Genomic DNA, 20,975 nt, shown 5'->3' on the forward strand with positions numbered 1-20,975 from the left:
AGAGAGAATGAATCTTAAGCAGGCTCCACGCTCAGTGATGAGCCTGACATGGAGCTGATCCCATGACCCTGGGATCATGACCTAAACTGAAACCAAGAGTCAGACACTTAATCAACTGAGCCACCCAAGCGCCCCAAAGTGAGCAAAAGATTAAACATTCACCAAAGAAGATATATGAATGACTAAGAAGCACATGGAAAGGTGCTCAATGTCAATAGTCATTAGGGAAACATAAACTAAAACTGCAATGAGAGGGGTGCCTGGGTGGCTCAGTTGGTTAAGTGTCTCACTTTGGCTCAGGTCATGATCTCTAAGTCCGTGAGTTCAAACCCTGCGTCGGGCTCTCTGCTGACAGCTCAGAGCCTGGAGCCTGCTTCAGATTCTGTGTCTCCTTCTCTCTCTCTGGACTTCCCCTGCTCATGCTCTCTAAGATAAATAAACATAAAAAAAATTAAAAACAACTGCAATGAGATATCACCACACATCCCACAGATTGGCTATAATCAAAACAACTAACAATACTGAGTGTTGGTGAGACGGCAGAGAAATCAAAACACTCATACACTGTTGATGAGACTCTACCATTGTACAGTTACTTCTGGAAAAAGTTTGGCAGTTTCTTAAAGGGTTATGATCCAGTAATTACACTCTTAAGAATCTACCCAAGAAAAATAAACACATAAGTCCACACAAACGCCTGTACATGATTTGTAACGGCCCAAACTGAAAGCAATTAAAATGTCCACCAACTGGCAAATGGATAAACAAAATATGATACATCTGTGAAATTAAATACTATTCAACAATACAAAGGACAAGCTTTAATAGATGTGGCAACATGGACAAACCTCAGGACTACTATGCTAAGTGGAAGAAGCCACAAAAAAAACTACATATTCTAGGGTTCTTTTTAGAGGAAATACCCAGCAAAGGCAGGAGACAGAAAGAGCAATGGCTGTCCTGGCGTAGAGGAGGGGACTGACTGTAAACCGGCATGAAGAAACCTTGGGGCTGACAGCAATGCTCTACAATTAGAATGTGGTAATGGGTGTAAAGGTCTATAAAAATAATAGAACTGTAGCCTTATGATGGACGGGTTTATGGCATGTAAATTACACCTCACTAAAACGGTTTTTAAAACTTGTACAAGATTGTTCGTGGCAGCTTTATTTATCATAATGGCCTCAAACTGGAAACAACCCAAATGATCTTCTAAGGAGAATGGAAAAATATTGTGGTATATTAAAAAATGGAATATTAGTTATTAATAAAAAACAAATTACTGAAACACTACATGCATGAAACTCAAAAACGTGTTGACAAAAGAAGCCACTTTTGTTCTAATGTATACCATACTCCATTTACAAAAGACTGTACTGTATATTATGTTTCATTTATATGAAGTTCAACAACAGGCAAAGCTCACTTATGGTGCTAGAAATCAGGACAGCCATTGCCTCTAGGGTAGGGAGACTGCAAAAGGGCAGAGAGAACTTTCTGGAGCATGAAAATGTTCTGTACCTTGATAGGGATGTGGTTTATATGGGTGCATACACTGATCGAAACACAACACTTAAGATCTGTACATTTTACTGCACGCACCTCAATAAATTTTTAAATGCTTTAAAATTCCTCCCCAGGGGCGCTTGGGTGGCTCAGTCGGTTGGGCCTCCGAATTCGGTTCAGGTTATAAACTCACAGTTCATGAGTACGGGCCTCCCATCCGGCTCTGTGCTGATGGCTCAGAGCCTGGAGCCTTGCTTTGGATTTTGTGTCTCCCTCTCTCTCTTTTCCTTCCCTGTTTGCACTCTGTCTCTTGCGCTCTCTCTCAAAAATAAAATAAACAAACATTAAAAAAAAATTCCTCCCCAAACTCCATGACAACCTTACTATTAGAAAAACTCTGAATCAATCAATCACACTTATTTTTCCAGAAAGTATGGTATGGGTATGTCTATTTGGAAATTATAACATGTCAAATAGTTAATACAAATGAGTGGCTAATGATTACTCATTTTTAAATGTTTTAATTATGTCATATGATGTACACATATATATTCAATTTCTGTATGCTATAGGAACAGAATCAAACTCATTTATTCTTTGTATATTCACTCATTCATTCACTCCCAAGATTTTTAGAGAGGAGCAAAAATATTTTCCAGGCATCCAAGTTCAAACTGCAACTCAATTACAATGCTGACACTTCACTTTTTCTTTATGTCAGAATCCTAGTGTACCTTTCAGAATAATGTTCTCTTAATGTGAGTTTCCTGGTCTGTCATGGGAAGAAAAAGTGTTAGGCAACCTAATGTCTGAGACTCAGGAAGCAAAACCAAGTTTGGTGCCAGTCAGGTCCAGCATATTCAGGGCTGGTAAGCGAGGTGGTCATTTCAGGCCTCCACTAACTACAGGCAACCCCCCCCCCACACCATCCCCCACCACTCTAAGGTGACCCTGGAGCTGCTCCCAGCTCTGTGGCATCTCTTACAACTCAGGACTCAGGCTAGGAGGAAGGGAATGCCAACACACAGGAAGCCACCACCCTTCCGGTAACTTCCCTTCCACTCTCCCAACCCCTCTGAGAGTCACAACCTAGGGTCTGCTCCAAGGCAGGCATGACCTCTGCTCCCCAGAGAGCTGGTCTCCGGTCTCCGGACCACACTAGCCAGTGCGCAGGTCGGTTTGCATCGGGGTACTTCCTATACTCCTGGTAGATTTAAAGAATGTTTAAAATGTTCACAGTTGTTGACCCAGTATCTCCACTCCAGGGATGTATCCTAAGGAAATAATCAGAGCGGAAGGAAGGAAGTACTGTACAGCAGCTCACTAGGGCATACTTATAACAGCCTACAGAACACTCTCCTCCCTCACAAGAATAAAAAAAAAGCGTAAATGCCTAAAACAGGGAAGTAGTCAGATGAATTATGATAGTCACACTATCTGCAGCCTTGAAAGACAAGCTTTGCAGCAAAGAGTATTGGAAAATGCTGACAATATGATGTTCAAGGATAGAAGCAAGTTAAAAGCTGTATATTATCAGGGCTTCTCACAGGGGGGCAAGTGGAATTCCCCCTGCTTCCCAGAGATTCTGCTAATCCCACAATCTGTGTTACTGAGGGGAGTGAGCTCTTGTCCTCAGATAGTCTTCGGGTACAAGGGATGGGAGGCTGAAAACCAGTGGTAGAGAGTGCTAGCCCAATACTGAGTAAATAGGAAAAATGTGTGTATATACACGGGTCAGAGATAATCAATGCCAGCGCCCCTGTGACCAGCAGGATCATGGCCTTGTAAGCCAATACTTCTCAAACTTGAATGTGGGTCTTGTTAAAAAAAAAAAATGAATCCTGATTCAATGTCTGGCATGAGCCTGAGTTTCTGCATTTCTCACAAGCTCCCAGGTGAGGTCCAGGCTACTGTCCACGGGCCACCTATGGACAAGCAAAGCTGGGGATGCCCACATCCGGCAGGACAGCCAAGCTGTACTGACACCACCAACTTTCTGGTTGGTCACAGGATGGCGCATTTACTTTTTACATCCTTCCCCCACATCTCCCCCCACCCCCTGCCCATGCTTACTGGAGCCTAGGCAATGGAAATCCTTTGTTTTTGTAATCAGAAAGAAAACCTCTTACTATTCAAAACCTGGGACTCGGTAATGATTCTTACAGGAGTTCATCCAAATAATGTGCAATGGAATCAAAAGGTAACAGCACCGTCTCTACTCAGAACACTTCTAAACACCAAACGTGTGAAGTTTTCCACGCCAAGCAGATCTGACCCTACCCAGAGTTAGGGGAGGTCCCACAGCATGAAGTCTCAGCCCCACAAGAAGGCTGCTTCCCACTTTAGAAGCCAGCCACGAGGCCAGGTTGTCACCTACACGTGTGCCAAGTAAAAATTGGGAGTGCCCACACCCCTTCTCAGGCTCCTTAACAGCTCTTGAAACTCAGAACAACACTTTACTATTACTGGTTTATCAGAAAGGATACAAGTCAGGAACAACCAAATGGAAGAGATGCACAGGGCAAGTTACGGGGAAGGGGTGCAAGGCTGTGCCCCACCCTCCGGCATCTTGAGGCGTTTGCGAGCCAGAAACTCTCCAAACTCCATTGCATATGCATGACAAATTAAATAACTGGCCATTAGTGACCAAGATGATCTCCAGCCTCTTGGGGGGCGGGGTGAAGGGAGCCGGTGGATGCTGAAAGTTCCACCCCTCTGATCCCGCAGTGGACAGCCCCGGCAACCAGCCCCAGGAGGTGCGTCATTAGCATAAACTTGAGTAATGGAAGGGTGCTTATTCTGAATGATAAAAGTCACTCCTCTCACCAGCTCTGCACCAGAACCTGGGATGAAAACCAAATATATTTACTTCTTCTTATATCACAGAACAAAGGTTTATGTACGTGCAACTTGGAATGATTTACAATACCAAAAAATAAGCAACTACCTAGCTCTCTAAAATTAAGAGGATGGCTAAAAAAAAAGCCTGAGATAGCACACAATTATTACAAATGATATTTATAAAGACACGAGAATACAATAAATTTTAATCACAGCACGAGAACTTTGTGCCTCTCCTGATAGGCAACAGAAGGCAATAGAAACAAATACAAACACAGAAACCTGCACCACTGGTCGATGATCAAATTAGATAGCTCTTTTTTAAAACTATAAAATGCTATGTAAATGTTAGCTAACAGCCTCTTTATTACTTCTCCAAGTTAAAAGGTAAACCTGCCCAGGTCCCTGCTCTATGATTTCACTGCTAACGAGGGGCTAGCAGGACACAGTACTTCACTGCACCTGGGTCAGGACTTCACAAATTCTTGTCAGCCTCTCCCACAACACTCCTAGGAGGCACGCACACCCCAGTAACAGAGAGGCGCTGGCCGCAGGGTGCTTGGTCTGCCGCAAGCCCCCACAAAGCAGTGGCAGGGGTGAGGCTGGGACTCCTGCATCCCTCTATTCCACGCCCACATCAGCCTGCTCTTCCAGAACAGGATGGACTTTGCACCCACACAGAATGCCAGGAGGTTCCATCTCTTTTCCAGAGTCTTTTCCAGGTTTTAATCCCCCAACAACAGCACCAAAGCTCGGGGTTCACAGCTACAGGCTCAGGCCTAGCTGTCTTCATCAACTGCAAAGCTGCGGCTACACCTAATGCCCTGTTAGGGAAATGTTCTCGGTGACAAACGCTAAGGCCACAAGGCCGCTGGGACGGGCAGTACTTGGCTCGCTCTGAAAACAGGGAGCTCAGAGCTGGCAACCATCTCTACCCTAGAGCCTGCCTTCTAAAACTATGGGGCAAGTCCTGCAAATAAAGGCGAAACTGAAGGCGGCAGGGCTGTAGCAACAACAGGAATAGCTGACCCGGCGTGAATCCTTATTCCGTAACACCTGAAGGGCCGTCGACTACACACAGCCCTACGAGATGGGTATTATTATTTTACACCGGAGAAAACTGAGGCTCAGAGTTGTCTAAAAACAGTAGGTCAAGAACACACAGCGAGGTGGCAGAAGGGAAAATAATCCCAGTAACCTGGTGAGAGACCACACTTAGGACCGCACTGCCTCACCTGTTTGGTGTGGCCAATAAGCAATCAACCTGCTTTCCCTTGCCACCTGTCGGTTTGACCAGGGCCTTAGTAATCACCTGAGGGAGCAAGCACCCACACACGTGGATCCGAGTTCTCCGGAAAGGAGCCAATCAACCAGCTGTTCTAGCATTTCCCACACACCTCAGTCTCTAAACTTATTTCAACTAAACAAGACATTCTACTTGCAGCTCTTCTGTCTTCTTTCCTATCACGCCAGGGTAAGTCCGTGCCTACACTGACAATTCTAGTAACAAAGGCCACAAAACATCACCTGACATTTCCTCAAAACCACTCCACAGGGTTCCATTTATGGTATTTTCTCTTCCTTTTCTACTCTCCCCCACCCAACACCCCAGATCTATGAACACTCCCAATTCAGGGGGAAAGAAACAAAGATCAAAACAGAAGCTTCAACTGTAACAAAACTCCAGATAGAGACAGAAGTGAGAACATCTGTTCCATGACCCCTGACTAAAGTTTCATGATGAGGAAATTGCGCCATCCTTCAATTTGCCTCACAGGTTCTCTCCCAAAACCTGGGCCGTGGGCACCTCAGTTCCTCATTCCTGCAGAGGCTTCAGACAGGGCTATGCAGTGGGTAGGGGCGGACCTGCCACTGGCTGGAGACGGGAGGGCAGTGGAGAGCGGGGAGCGGGTACCCTCAGAGCGGCTGTGGAGAGCCAGCACACGAGCGGGAGGATCCGTGTGGGTCCCCGGCCAGCAGGGGCCGTCTCCCCACAGAACACCCTGGGGCACAAGGCCCACAATCCCATTCACAGACAGTTAGTGGTTTGGGTATTGGGGGCCCTCCTTTTCTCTGCCGTGTCTTGCCCACACATTCAGCACTCCATCTGTGTTGTAAAGCAGGGGTAGGAAACTCTCAAGCTCTGTGTAATAAGCACAGCAGGCAGGGTGTGCAGGAAATGATGACATAGAAACACTGCAGAGGAAACAAGACTCTTGATTCCCTCAAGTGAGTATGTGCTCTCCCAAGTTTCTTGGGACAAAAGCCTCTCAACCGTTATCCCCTTTTGGACAGATGCATACAGACAAAACCTGCTCGCTGTAGGAGAAACCACAGCCTGAGTGCGATGGAACCCCACCTCAAGCCTGGGGGACGCTTCGGGGAAGAGCGGAGGCCAAAGGAACAGGGGCGCACACCTCTGCTCCAGAACTGCCTTACTGTCTTTGGGAATTCCTGGGGGCAGAACATGTGAAATCTCCCAATTTTCAACTCCGGTTCTGCTGGCCGGATAAAACATCTGTTGGTTGGTTGCATGTGACCCAGACGCTTGAATGTGGTGAAAAGGCAGTTTACCTGGGCTGGCTGACCAGCTCTTGGGTGTGCAGCTCAGTCGTCTGCAAAAGGCAATATGCAGGGCATGGAGGCTGGAGAATCATGTAAACACGAAGATCCAGCAGATTTGAGTTTGAACCCTAGCTCTGCTTTTACTAGCTGCAAGACCTCAAATCTACTATTAACCTCACTTAGCTACCATTCCATCTGCAAAATGGGCCGATGGGAGATTTGTGAGAACTGAAAACACGTGTAGGTGAAGACAACCATGAACTCTTCATAAATGTTGAATTTCCTTCCCCCATAATTCCAAAGAAACGAGTTAGCCAAGTCTTAAGATTCTTCATATTTCCTTGTTTTCATCTGTTAGAAACTAGAATAATCCTCCAGCACTGAGGCTCTCTGCCTCACAGGATGGGATGAAGTGGTGCAGATAAAAGTAGGGTGCTCACAACTTAGAAAAGTGTGATTGCCTTGACAGCCAACACCCTTTCCTCTCATTTAGAGGCCGACAAAGCAGCAATCTGCTTTCCTAATGTGTTTATCCCCTTCCATAACGTGATGTGGGGAGAAAATGGAGTCACAGTTGTGAGAGTTCCCTAAAGCGGCTATTAGCAATCAGCTCTCCAGGGTCCAATCCCACCAGCCTGACACAGCTGCAAGGAAACATTAGGTCACTGCCTGGTCACTTAAGGGCCCAGCAAGTCTGTTTTCTCTCTCGATGCTCTTGTTTTAGAGAACTGAGGCAGAAAATAAAGTCACTTAAAGGCTGCGATGCTTCTTTTACTCACACAAAGAGAACTGAGCCTCAGGCCAAACAACTTCACTGAAGTACCATCGCTATGACATTTTCCAAACGTAAGGGGATTTTTGTCAATTCTCTTTCTTTCCCCACCCTTTGACAAAATTGGGACATGCTTTGGCATTTCTTCAACTGACTGATTTAAAGCATCTTAACAACTTCTTTTACACTAGTGGGACTACACCAGTAAGGTCTAGGCTGAGGGCCCTAATCTAACACTTCAACTTCTTTTGTTTGTTTATTTACTTTTGAGAGACAGAGAGAGAAGGGGAGAGGCGGAGAGAGAGAGGGAGACACAGAATCCAAAGCAGGCTCCAGGCTCTGAGCTGCCAGCACAGAGCCTGATGCAGGGCTTGAACTCACATGACCTAAGCCAAACTCAGACACCCAACCATCTAAGCCGCCCAGGCCCCCAGCACTTCAGCTTTCAACTATTACAGATAGGTTTTTTCTTAAAAGCAAAGAGTCATTAAAATCAGTTCCACTGAGGCTACAATGGAGGTTTATCTTTCAAGAGTATGCCTCTTCCCACCCCAAACTTTAAAAGCTCCCTCATGGTGCCTGGGTGGCTCAGTCAGTTAAGCGTCCGACTTCAGCTCAGGTCATGACCTCACGGTTCGTGGGTTCGAGCCCCACTTCGGGCTCAGTGCTGACAGCTAGCTCAGAGCCTGGAGCCTGTCTTCAGATTCTGTGTTTCCCTCTCTCTCTGACCCTCCCCTGCTCACACTCTCTGTCTCTCAAAAAGTAAATTTAAAATAAAAGCTCCCTCATGCAATCACCACATTGCCAAATTACTAATCAAGTTATGATAGAATGAGCCGACAATTATATAAATCTAGAAGGAGAAAACGAGCCAGTTGGATGAATATATAGATATTACTTCCCCCACCCCACCGCCCATCCCTCTTCTTCAAAGCAAGCTTCTTGGAAAGGAAAAAAGAACACTACAGAATGTTTTAGGAGTCATTTCTTTGTTAAATAATTACTTGTCACGATGCCTGGGGCAAACAGGTGAAAATGACAATACAAACAGGTAAGATCTTTCAGGCAAGAAGATCTCCACTTACCTTGTGATTTGTTTTTATAATGTACACTTTTTACTAATGTATACCAGGCTTCTAGAAGTATATACAAATCTTAAACTGGTAAGTAGTGTGTTTACTACTCTGAGCTCTGTTTCTTGATGTGCATAACTTGGAAAGGATTTGGGCAGCTCAGAAAAACTGCTAATACATTTTACACAACCTGTTTGTGTGGACACAACTCAACCCCTAGGCTTGCTAACACCCTTTGTATAAAAAGGGCTGACCCAGCATCCACCTGCATCAACTTGATCCCCGCAGTTCTGTCACACTCAGCAAACACCCTATGCCTTCGGAGCCAAATAAAGCAGCACCCCACGAGGAAGAAAAAGAAGTTTTAGGAGTCTCAAGAGGCAGGTTTTACAAAGAGTGAAGATCTGTGGAAGACCTTGAATCTAGAAAACACTAGCAGTGCCTTCCAAAACTACCGCTGGGGTGGCGGGGGTCGCTCCACTAGCAGTGGTGGTGGTGGTGGAACTTTTAAAGGAAAACGCCAAACACAGGAAAGTAGAGACTTACTTTCCTCCTTAATGTAAGGAATTCCATACCCCACCCTTCATCCCACTTCAACTATTAACAACAATCAGCCAATCTCCTTTGGAGCTCCCCCCGGCACTTTTCCACTAGTGGTGTTCCCCCAAAGTGGTTTATTTTGAACCAAACCCTCCATCTATATTTCAACTTCAGTGTGTATTTCTAAAAAATAAGTTTTTTTAAAAAACCGCAATCTTAACACCATTACCCAAAATAACCAAACAAAACTAATATTTAGCTTACTAACCAGTACAAATTTCTTTTACTGGCCCAATTTGTCATGAACTTGTCCCCTTCAAAGCAGGAACGTAGGCTGGCACACTGCACTGCTGTGTCACGTCTCTTCAACAGTGTTTAAACCGCCGGATCCCCTTCCCCGTGATTCTCACAGCTGCCGCGCTGATCCCCAGTGGCAAATTCCCAATAATCCGACTCTGGAGATACCACACAGAGACTCCAGTCTTAGAGGCTTGTTACAAAAGTCAGACACGTATATTAAAGTCATTTTTGTAATTAAAGAAGTTTAAAAAAAACCTGAAAAGCACAAGCGAAACGATTTGACCTGAAGCGATTAGCAATTCTCAATGCACGCGTCCCTTGCAATTCTGATCCGTATGAGTTTATTTCTGAGGTTTCAGCATATCTCCGCTTTACCCGAGTCTTTTGCAAAAGGTGGGGCGGAGCGAGCCAGTTTCCTTCCAGCTGGACCTTCCTCGGCCGGCTGGGTCCTGGCGGTCGCCTCCGGAATTCGGGGGTTGGACCCAGCCGCCACCTCCCAGGGCCACCCGCCCAAGTGAGAAAAGGGAGCTTCAGCTGACGAGTTTCGGAGGGCAGTCCCTTGTTACCTAGAAAGAATTCTGAGCCAGCCAGGATCGAGGAACCAACCAGGACACCGCGGTCTCAGAGAACAAACAGCACTGAAAAATCTTGGGGCTTAATCCCAGTGCCCGCGCGCGCGGGGTCACGGTCCCCAACGCCGAAGGGCCGAGAGAGAGGACGCAGAGTCCCCCGCGACGAACACACGTGCGTCTGTGTACGTGACTGATTACACCCACCTCTGGGTGTTAGGGGAGGAAAATTACGTAGACCTTTTCTACACCCTCACCTATTTTGTTTAAAATTTATCTCCACTGGAAACAGGGTGCGAGTGTCTGGCCAACGCAGGCCACCAGGAACCATCCACCACCGACCCCACTACGGACCGCCGGCGCGAAGGCTACACGATAACCCCCAATCCCCAGCGGTCGACTCGGGCGTCTGCAGCTTTCCGCGAAGGGCCCTCCGCTCCACACCAGGATCTCTTAGGTAGTAAAGCCCAGCCTCCGTAAGAGAAATTCGTCTCCTTCCTCGACGCGCCCAGCGCCCGCCCGGGAAACCGCGGGCGCCGCTGACCATTCCGGACCCCGGAGCGGGCAAGCAGCTGCGAACCGCCGGCCGCTGGCCCCTGCACTCACCCGAAGTGCCGCGGCTCCTGGCTAGCGCTCCTAGTTCCCAGCGCCGGGTGGCAGACCGGACACCTGCTGCGCCCGGCCGCAGGTGACCACCGAGAGAGGGGCTGGAGCCCCGCGCGCCGGCCCGCCCGGCTCCGCCCCTATTACTCAAGGGAGAAGGGAGAAGGGAGAGGGCGGCGAGCCCGGCCCCGCGGCCCCAGCTGCGGCTGGCTAGCCCGCTTGTGCCAGGAAGTGCGGGCGTCCGCGCCGGGCAGCCTTTGAGCGCGCACGCCCCGTCGCGACTCCGGCGGGAGGTTGGCAGGAGGGGCGCCGCCTGCCGGCGGGGCGGCGACAAACGATGGAAGCCGCCACCCCGGATCCGTGGGAGAGGGTAGAAGATGGGGAGATCTGGACCCACCTTAGTTAGACCCCCTGCCATGTACCAGGCCTTGAAGCCCCAGCCCCAACCCAAGGAGCATCTGTGTCCCCAGTAGGGTGGGCAAGGCCAATTGTCAGTTGTCTCCAAATGAAAGTACACGCAGGGTGACAGAACCTGCAACATTCATGCAAAGCCCGCAGTGCATTATGAATGCACAGTTTTATCTGAAAATCTGCAAATAGCACATTTGCAAATTGCACAATTATACTGCACTTTTTTTTTCATCAACAATGGTGCGAAAATGCTGTATTTATTCAACAAGTATTTGTTGAACACCTAACACTTCGCAGTCGTCCGAACATTTAAAATACGGCACAATTTTCTCCTCCTTTCATGCAGAATCTTGAACAAGGAGAGTGGTCTGGGCCTTTTTTAACCCTCAGAAAGCCTGGACGGGCTATACAAGGAATCTAGTAAACGCCCGCCAGAGGGTGCAATTAGAACCGAGCAGTGGTAGAAGTGTAAGTGTGCACTGCTACCGGAAGTGAGGCCTTGCCCAGAGAATTCCTGAAGGGAGAGGTGAGCTGGTGTAGTGAAGGACTATAGGATTCACCAGGATGTGGAGTGTTTCTGATGAGAATCCACAGTGAGCAAGGCCAGAAGCCAAAAGCTGGGCAGGGTGTGCACGTTCTAATAGAGGAAAGGCCTGTGAGTCAGTATAGCTGAGAAGTAGAGGATGTGAGCTGAGTTAGAGAGGGAGCGTGGGGGGCCAGATTATGTTGCTATCAAAAATAACAGTCGCCATCTATGGAGTGCATATAAAACAGAAGCTGGACGGGCATCACTTCAAACTAAGCTCATACCAGCCCTATAAAATAGGGTTATTACTCATCCAAGAGGAAAATGAAGACTTGCTAGTGACAGGGCTGGGAAGAGGGGACTCTGAGGGTCTAGCCTCATTCTTACTGGCACTTTCAAGGCCAATCCAGGAGGCTGATTTAGTCTTCAGATGCTCCCAGCATCACCAAGTATCCTCGAGTGCCTACTGCTCTCTCTCCATCTCCAAAGCTTTCGTTAACACCTGCCCCCAGACCTCTCCTGTCTAGAAAAGATTCCAGAGCACGTAACTGTGCACATCAGACCCCTTCCCAAGGGGAACCCTGTCTCAGGGGCCTGTGGCGGGACTGAGGCAGAGCCCTCGATTGTTCCCCAATATCTATTCTCTCCTTCCATAATAACAGAATGGAAGCTGAGCACAGGGCTGCTCAGAACATTTCCTTGCGTCTCTTGCACCAAAACTCATCAACGGTGTTGCCCAGAGCCCTTAGAATCCACTAGATCCAGCAGCACTTCTAAGGTCACTGCTCCTCCCCCAACATCCTTGTTCTGTCCGATATTCTTCATGGGGCAAATGTTGCTCACTGCCTTCTTGATACCCATTTCTCCCACCTTTCTAAGAGATCCCAGAGTTTGTTTAGAGAGGTACTATGTGGAGCAGAAAGTGCGCATCTTCCCAGAGGGCCTTGCGGGCAGTCACGTGCCTTGATTCTGGCCAATGAGATGTAGGAGGACGTCGTCTAGCGAGCCCGGAGATTTTACTGTTTAGGACCCTTTGTGCAGTTTTCTCGGCGTTCCTCTGGTTTCCCTCCCGCTGTGAGGTGGTTGTGAAGTCGGAGGAGGTGCAGCTGTTTTATGGCCACAGGGCAACACACCAGAAAAAGGAGCAGATCTTAAGACATAAGAAAAATCGTTTCCTTACTTTAAAAAATAATCTTTAACGTTTATTGTTTTTGAGAGACTGGGGGGGGGGGTGCGTGGGGCGGCAGAGAGAGAGGGAGACAGAATCTGAGATCATGACCTGGACTGAAGTCTGCGCTTAAGGAACTGAACCACCCAGGCACCCCCGCTCCCTCTTACTTGTTTTAAGTGCTCCCTGTCAGGGTTTATTACAAACAATTGAATACAGTCCTAATGGATACATTATTCTTCTCAAAGAAAAGCCTCAAAAATCCATCCTGATTGATACCCTACCTGATATAGAGTATTATAGCCGAAAGAGGATGGGTTTTGGTATGAGACAATCCAACAAAGTATGAGTTTCACCTTTTTTTTTTTTTAAGCTAATGACATTGGGCGAATTTGTGAATTTAGATTATGTATTATAAAAACACAAGGCACAGTGCCTGGCATATGGTGTGTGATTAATAAATGATCATTGATATAGTTCTTATCTAGCAGGTTTTAGCCTCCACCAGATGGCTGCCTAGCCTTATGTCGATTCAGAATCACATATCCACTTTCCAGTTTCACCCCTAGACAAATCTTTTTGCCTATTCTGATCTTAGATGCCTTGTAACAAAAATAATCTTAAAGTTTCAGTACAAACCATCATTTGTCTTGTATCCTATTTCCTCAATTTTTAGACTATATCTGCTGTACCAAAAAGAAAATTTCTTTTAAATAAGAGAGGGGCATTTGGCTGGTTCAGTCAGTAGAACATGCCACTCGATCTCAGAGCCACAAGTTCAAGCCCCACAATGGACATAAAGTCTACTTAAATGAAAAATGAAAAAATGAAAAGAATAGAATTATGTAACTAGTCATAAATGACTGGTTCTCTAGTTTAACAAATACAGGTGAATTTTTCTGTGAATCTTTTTAAAATAAGAAACTTTAATGTCAATGCTTCTAGGTTTGTATTTTTAATTACCAAACAAGATGTTTTCATGATCCAATAAAATGCTTTTGTTGAAACTACATCATATCTCTCTGCTGAAATCGAATAGCATTAAAAATTAGTATTATTCACTTAGATTTTTAGTTTAAAAAGTATCCATGTTTTCAGCTGCAGTTTTTAAATTTAAAAAAAGTAGCATGATTTTCTTGCCTGATCACTTAACCTGCCTTCTATTTCTAGACATTTACATTATTTTTAGTTTCTCTCAATTACAAACCACATTGCCTTGAACATCTTTGTCCCTATACTTTGGCCGATTCCTGTAAGCCAAGCATGTCTCCCCCGTCCACTGTTAACTCCCCACCCCACTGACTCCAAGCCACTATCCACCTTTTATTGTATTATTGGAATAGCCTCCTGAACAGCTTCCTGTATTTTCCCTTGCCTTCCCTCAATCCATCTATAACACAGTAACTAGAATAGTCAGGTTAAAATGTAGGTCAGATATTATCCCTCTGCGCTTAAAACATTCCAGTGGTTTCCTTCTCATTTAGAGTGAAAACCAGTCCTTACAATGGCCTATAAAGCTGTACTGTCTGACCGCAATGCCATTACTACTCTGAACCATTCCTTCCATATCCCACTCTGTTCCAGCCATGCAAGCTTCCTTGTGGCCTGTTCTTTGTGTGCCAGGCCCACTTCTGCCACAGGGCCTTTGCACTTGCCATCTCCTCTTTTTGTAACTCTCTTCTTCCAAATACCGTGTAATTTAATCTTCTAACTCCTTCAAGTCTTTACTCACATGAGTGTCTTCCCCGAACTCAAATTACCAAGTGCCTGATATCTCTGGTTCCCTTTCTTGCATTTTCCTTTCCCCTTAGCACTTTTTACCTTCTAACATACTGTATCTTTAAAATGTTTACCTTCTTTACTGTTTTCCCTCCACTTTTCCACCTTAGAATGTGAGCTCCAAGAGGGTAAGGATTTTATTTTTCTGGGGGGGGAAGTAGGGGTTTACTTAGTGTATTGCAGTATCTCCAGCAACTAGCAGTTTTCGAGTGAATAAAAGTTGTGTTTAAGTATGTAAGATAGGTTCCTAGAAGAATAATTTTTGGGTCACAGGGATTTATGTTTAAAATTTTAATCAACATTTCCAAATTGCCCTTTCAAAAGTTGGAGCAACATTCCTACCAACTGACCACTGGTTTCCCCTCACACTCACCACTGTGACCACATACTTATCTTTTATGTATTTATTTATTTATTTATTTAGAGACAGAGACAGCATGAGTTGGGGAGAGGCAGAGATAGAAGGGGAGAGAGAGAATACCAAACAGGCTCCATGCTGCCAGTGCAGACCCCAGCTCAGGGCTCAAACTCATGAAACAAAGAAATCACGACCTGAGGCAAAACCAGGAGTCAGACACTTAACCAAGTGAGCCACCCAGGTGCCCCTCTTTCTTTTTTTAATGTTTATTTATTTATTTGGCAGAGAGTGCCAGTGAAGTAGAGAAAGAGAGAGGCAGAAAGAGAATCCCAAGTAGGCTCTACGCTGTCAGCAGAGCCCAGTGAGGGACTCAATCCCATGACCCTGGATCAAGACCCAAGCAAAAAATCAGAAGTCAGACACCCAACTGACTGAGCCACCCAGGAGCCTGCATACTTGTCTTTCTTTCTTTTTTTTTTTTAATTTTTAAAATTTATCTTTGAGAGACAGAGAGAGACAGTGCTAGCAGAGGAGGGTCAGAGTGAGAGTGAGACACAGAATCTGAAGCAGGCTCCAGGCTCTGAGCTGCCAGTACAGAGCCCGACGTGGGGTTTGAACCCACAAACTGTGAGATCATGACCTGAGCCGAAGCTGGATGCTTAACCAACTGAGCCACCCAGGTGCCCCATACATGTCTTTCTTAAATGTTATGTGAAGGGCTTGTCAGACAGCATCTCTATGACAAACAACAGAATCCACTCTAGCTAATTTAAGCAGAAAAATAAATTTTTTAAAGAGAAGCTCACAGAATCCCTGGGCAAACCAGAGAGCCAAGTGCACATGTACAGACAGGAACAATGCCAAAATGCTCCAATGAATGCCTCACTGCGGGTGCCTCTGGGCCCAGATGCCCAGCTTGCTCTCTTAGACCACCTGATTGGTTGTTTACATTGATGATGTCAGCCCTGCAACAGATTGTAATAATTCTTGTCATAATTCTTGCTATTGCTTACCTTAGTTTGATATTTAAATGATTCCTTTCTCACTAATGACCCATTAAGGCAGTGTCTTTCACATTCTTGAATTCTTTTTCTTAAACTGTCTTTTGATTTTCCAGATTTTGCAAGTAACTTTTCCGAGAAAGGTTGATGAGTGCCATATTTTGAGTCACCGTCCTCATTATCTATCATCTTGATTCATTGCCTTTCCTTTACCTCTGATGGCTATATTTTCTCAAGCCCATCTTCCAAGTCACTGATTCTTTTCACAGACATATCTGTGCTTTTTAGCACTTCTGTTGTGGCTTTTTATTTCCAAAATGGTTTCAAAGTCATTTCATTTCTTTCCTGGTTGATGCCATTTTACTTCTACCTTCATTTATGATCTTTCATATGTCTTCCTGAAGCTCTTGGATCAGTTTCAATGAATCGTAGGTTCTTTATTTTTATTTATATTTTTTTCTTCAAATTTTTATTTAAATTCCAGTTAGTTAATATACAGTGTAATGTTAGTTTCAAGTGTAGAATTTAGTGATTCATCACTCACATACAATGCCCAGCACTCATCACAAGTGCCCTTCAAACTCCCCAACAGCCTCCCCTCGAGTAACCATCAGTTTATTCTCCATAGCTAGGAGCATGGTTTTTGGTTTGCCTCTCTCTTTTTTTAAATTACATTCTGTATGTTTTTGTTTCAAATTTTGATTTAAATTCTAGTTAGTTAACATACAGTGCAATATTGGTTCCAGGAGTAGAATTCAGTGATGAGCACTGGATGTTGTATGTAAGTGATGAATCACTGAATTCTACTCCTGAATCATAGGTCCTTTTTAAGTTCTTTGAGAGTCAGTATTTTTCTTAAATATTCTTCCATACATGTCTCTCTCTCTTTTTTCAGTTGAGCGATGCACAGGACTTAAGCTGCATTTTCTGTGTTTGATTCACCTCTATATATTATATCCAGGTCTGCCTGATCAATAACAATTTGGAGAGGGTCGGTGGAGTGAGTGGGCATAGTTGGCAGCTTCAGAGTGAAAATGCTGCCTCTTTCCAAGTTCTCTGTGTGGTCCTTGTTGTCAGTGGAGCAGTTTCCCTCCAGGTGAGCAGGTTGCCCGAGTTGGAGGTTGTTATAATGATTCCTGGATGAGAGCTGGTGATTTTGTGTTTAACTGAGCTGATGGGCGGCTGGTCAGCACCTGCAACGCCAGTTCGGGTTTCCTTTCTTTTGTTCTCACCTTCAAGCAATCTCATCAGGTTAGAACCCAGATTTCAGAGACAATAAAAGTGACTTAGGAATTCGGTTTTATCAGGGCGCCTGGTGGCTCAGTTGGTTGAGTGTCCAATTCTTAATTTCAGCTCAGGTCATGATCTCATGGTTTGTGAGATTTAGCCCCTCATCAAGCTCGGTGCTGATAGCATGGAGCCTGCTTGAGATTCTTTCTCCCGCCTCTCTCTGACCCTCCCCAACTCTTGCACCAGCACAATATGCATGTTCTCTCTCTCTTTCTCTCTCTCAAAATAAATAAATAAACTTTAAAAAAAAGGAATTCAGTTTATCATTAGCTCCACTTTCCTCTTGGTCTAGCCACAATTCTTTTTTTTTAATTAAAATTGTTTTAATGTTTATTTAGTTTTGAGACAGAGAGACAGAGTGGGAGCAAGGGAGGCATGGAAAGAGGGAGACACAGAATCCAAAGCAGGCTCCAGGCTCTGAGCTATCAGCGCACAGCCCGACATGGGGCTTGAACTCATGAACTATGAAATCATAACCTAAGCTGAAGTCAGTTGCTTAGCCAACTGAGCCACCCAGGCGCCCCTATCCACAATTCTGTTACTAATGGGTTTGTTTTGTTTTTGCTCTTCACTGTTAGCATTTATGGAGAAGTAAATATACGGGCCTGGCATAGTTCTAAGTGTTTCACAGCATCACCTGATTCATCCCATCCACCCGCCCTAGATTTTATGATCCTCATTTTAAAGATGAGGAACTGATGGCACAGAGAGATGAAATAACTTGCTGAAGCCACATGACAGAAAGAACACAATGAGGGTTTAAGTCACCTGAGCCACTGCACTTGCTGTAAATGAAGAATTTCTCAGGAACCACGAACATGCTTTCTCAGCTTGCTATCACCTTGCTCAAGATCCTAAGAGCCACAGTTCTTCATAGCCCGGGTTCTGGAGGTTGAAGTTATTTCCTTGTTTTTAGATGGACTTGTCTAAATTCTTTATTGTTGTTTTCTCTAGTTCACCTCAGTAGATTTCCTGGAGAAGCCCAGCATATACATAATCCACTTCAACTTTTACCAGAAATCTTTAGTAGCATTATTTTAAGTAAATTGCAATGTAGCTGTTGACTCTACTACCCTGGGTTCCCGAGAGCTGCTCTGTCCAAAACAGTAGCCGCTAGTACATATGCTATTAAGCCCTTAAAATACCAGTGGTCCAAACTGAGATATGCCGTAACTTTAAAAAGCACACTGCATTTTGAAGACTCAGTATAAGGGATAGAAAGTAAAATATTTTAAAAATAATTTTTATATTGATACCATATTGGAATGATAATATTTTGTGAATGTTAGGTTAAATGAAGAAGAAAATTAAAATTAATTTCATGTTTCTTCTTCTTACTTTTCACAACGTGACTTCTAGAATGCGTAAAAGTACACATTATATTTGGCTCACATTATATTTGGCTCACATTATATTTGGATTGGATCTTGGGGCTCCTTTCATGCAGGAATGGCATAGGCAAGACAGGGAGGTGAAATGGATCCACAAATGACTTCATTACATTGGCAGTGAACGTGCCAGAGGGGGACAGCAAGAGGCAGAGGTGGCGTGCAAAGCCACCACCTCCCGGGTAGACTCACCGCATTCCCTTGTCCACAGCCAAGAGTCCGCCACACGGTGCACGGGTGTCTGCCTGTGTCAAGGCCAGTCCTCCCGTATTTGGTGTGTCAGAACCACAAAGCCTCTTCCTCGCCTTGTTCCTGTTTCCCCAGGAATCTTGCTGACCAAGTCATGTTTCTTTATTCTATTGATTCCATATTTCTACATTTTACTAACAGGACATAGCATTCAAAATATTCCCAAACACGTTTGCTTCCAAATAAAATAAGGTGGGTAGAAGTCGGTGGCAATATCAGTGAAACAGACTGGTTATGAGTTGATCATTGTTGAAGCAGGATGATGGGTACAAAGAGGTTTATTATACCATCAGGGCTACTTCTTTTGTATATGATGGAGATTTTTCATAATAAAAAATTTAAAACAGGGGTGCCTGGGTGGCTCAGTCAGTTGAGTGTATGACTTCAGCTTGGGTCTGTAAGAGTCACCTTAAGGTGGCGACCTAGTGGCCATTTCTCTGGGGGCTGGAGAACACGTGCACAGACGACCCCGCCCCTCACCTGCAGACCTGGAAGGTCCCGCGCCAGTTTGAAAACAGCCAATCATGAAGCTCCAGCTTCCCATCACCCTGACAGAGGAGGCAACCTATTCCATCTCAACATGCCCCTGAAAGGCCCTTATTTGATAATCTGCCCTCCCAAGATCAAACCCAGAACCCCCTCCCCCATAAAACCTCCCGCCCATCGCCTATCAGGCGCGATCTCCCTGACTCCCCACTCCCGGGGTCATGGGACCTCACCCGGGAATTGCAGATCCCAATAAAGGCTTTCTTGGCTCCATAACCTGGTCTCTTTCTTTCCTCCCATCTCTGCCTCCATCTATTAAATCTTACAGGGTCATGATCTCCAGGTTCGTGAGTTTGAGCCCTACATTGGGCTCGCTGCATCTCTCTGCCCCTCCCCTGCTCATGCTCTCCCTATCTCAAAAAAATAAAATAAAATAAACCATTAAAAATTTTAAAAACAAGTTCCCAAATATGCATAATTAATAGAAAGCTGTTTTTCATGGTTCAGAGTCCTCATATGAAATTTGCCCTAACAATTTCTCCCTTTTAAAATATAATAAATTTCCTCTTGGCCAGAACTCATCTTTGAGAAAGAAGCAGACAAGATACACTGTGCAAGGAAGGAAATGTGAAGAGCTTTCAGCCCAGCTGAGACAGGCTAAGTTCGCTGCTGGCGGGACCTTTACAACCTGAGAGTTTCTAGTTTATATTTCCTTGTAGGAAAGATTTGGTACAAAGTTCAAATTCAATGGTTAGTGCCTTGGGCACACAGGAAACCAACCTTATCAGTAGTGGGTTTTTCAGCAGATGCTGTTTTCCTGTGACCGTGTGCACGCGGCTCTGAGGCCAGGCCTCCAGGCAGAAAGCACGGAGGAACTGGGAAGTGTCCTTTACTTCATTGTTTCCTGGCAGCAGTACTCAGAGACCACTCGTGAGCCTCAACAAAGAGTAGTGGGGTCCTCCTCTGGAGTTGGAACTCCCTGGTTTCAAATCCTGGGTAACTTAGAGTTATCTAAGTTTCTAATGTCTTAGTAGTTTAAAAAATAGGCAAAATGGGAATAAAGCGTATCTCAAAGGGTATAATAAGGATTAAATGACATCATGAGTGAAATATGCTTTTTACCATACCTAGACCAAAGGAAGGACCCAAAGTGCTATTATTTTTATAATAGTTTATGTTTATTCTTAGTGGCTTGACACTTTACAGATTCTTTGGCTAATTTTTTTAAATTTAATGCTATCTTTATTATATATTTTTACATATGGGTATATTTTTAGCTTTGTCTTTTTTTCTTTTTTTAATAAAATTTATTTTTTTAACATATGCAATTATTTTCCGTCATTTACAATAGAGTAGTTACAATGATACTCCAAACAGAAAAGCAAAGTAAAAAATCAAAACCCCCACTTCTATTTCATGTAATTAGACTTATACAGAAATTAGAAGGTTAGGTACCAACTAGTTAATCACCTAATTTCACAGCTATCTGAAGTGGCAATTGTAATATAGCAGCTTATCTATGATACATTCAAGATACATGATACAATTTA

At 44.8% G+C, this 20,975-nt stretch overlaps 1 protein-coding gene across 3 annotated transcripts in view; it reads right to left on the reverse strand.

Moving 5' to 3' along the window:
* Positions 1-20,975, reverse strand: part of GPR160 (G protein-coupled receptor 160) — an 82,465-nt gene that overhangs the window by 59,236 nt on the left and 2,254 nt on the right. The window contains exons 1-2 of one of the 3 annotated variants that reach the window (XM_029939911.1): positions 10,773-10,985; positions 9,566-9,752 (exon numbers count right to left, since the gene is read on the reverse strand). The exons of 1 other annotated variant lie outside the window; for it this stretch is intronic. The gene's annotated coding sequence lies outside the window, so the exon portion shown is untranslated. Of the gene's footprint in view, positions 1-9,565; positions 9,753-10,772; positions 10,986-20,975 lie in introns of those variants that run through there. One more of the 3 variants, XM_029939912.1, reaches the window with a different exon arrangement.

The sequence above is a fragment of the Suricata suricatta genome, chromosome 5 (genome assembly GCF_006229205.1).
Source record: "Suricata suricatta isolate VVHF042 chromosome 5, meerkat_22Aug2017_6uvM2_HiC, whole genome shotgun sequence".
NCBI classification, from domain to species: domain Eukaryota; kingdom Metazoa; phylum Chordata; class Mammalia; order Carnivora; family Herpestidae; genus Suricata; species Suricata suricatta.